We start from the raw sequence: 1,099 nt of genomic DNA on the forward strand, positions 1-1,099 counted from the left end.
GAAGAGCAGCAAATGTTATGATTACGATCACGAGAATCCTGGTTAGAGACTGCAAAAACCCTGCAGCGCTCTGAGTTTTCACCACACAGCTGCCGTTTACCAATTATTGAGCAAACCATGGCCAACCATCATTTATCACAGTGCAAAGGAAAACATATTCGGCCACTTGGCCAACACGTCACCTTGACATGTTGAATGTTGTTTTATTTGGCTGATCTAGCCTTGTATCGTCCTCAGGAATGGAAGATATTTAATTAATGTGCTGGAGTATACGTCTGATCTACTCGTCCAACCTTTTAAAGGATTCTTAAAAAACTGCTCCTCTGACATTCTAAACAAAGCAAATGGTCCGTGCTTGTAAAGTAAATGTCTTCCTTATGTCTTCTGCTGATGAGGAGCACTTTAAAGACAAAGGTTTAAAATATACAAAGGAATTAGTAAAGTTATTGTTAGAAAAAACTAACTATCACATGTTCTTAGATTTGACAAGGAAAAAGAGAGGCTGGAGTTCCAATGAAGAATTAAGGAAAGGTTTAATGAAAACAACACGATGAAGATGGTAAGACAAAGACAAAACAACACAAAACCTGATAACACTGCAGCTGACAGCGGACTTGATTCATGCTTCTCCCTGATAGAACCACATGAGACTAGTCTTGAATATTCATAAATCACAAATATATATTCCCTGCACCTGGGGGCGGTTCCCTTTCCACCTGGTGTATTCAAATCCATTCTCATTGGTCCGCACGGTAACATGTTGAGCGCATCTTGCGGTCCAATGAGGAAGGACATGGCTCTAAACTCTGCCCATTTCAGGTTTGAACAGTTAAGAGAGTGCTTCAAATGGAAGAAAAGTGTTAAATACATTAGCAGCCAACTGGAACATAAATGGTCCAAAACAACATGTAAAATCCAACAACGCCTTCCCAAGGAGATCATGAGCCGTGGTGGAAGAAGTGTCCTGCTCAGATCCTTTACTTTAAATTCACTGAGGCCAGTTAAACCACAGTGTAAAAGAACTAAATTTACAAGTATTAGTCCAGCATTCAAAATCCCACTTTAAGTGTGTTTTTCTTATGTTTATGTCCCCTAATTT

This window comes from Etheostoma cragini, chromosome 11, assembly GCF_013103735.1.
Source record: "Etheostoma cragini isolate CJK2018 chromosome 11, CSU_Ecrag_1.0, whole genome shotgun sequence".
NCBI classification, from domain to species: Eukaryota; Metazoa; Chordata; class Actinopteri; order Perciformes; family Percidae; genus Etheostoma; species Etheostoma cragini.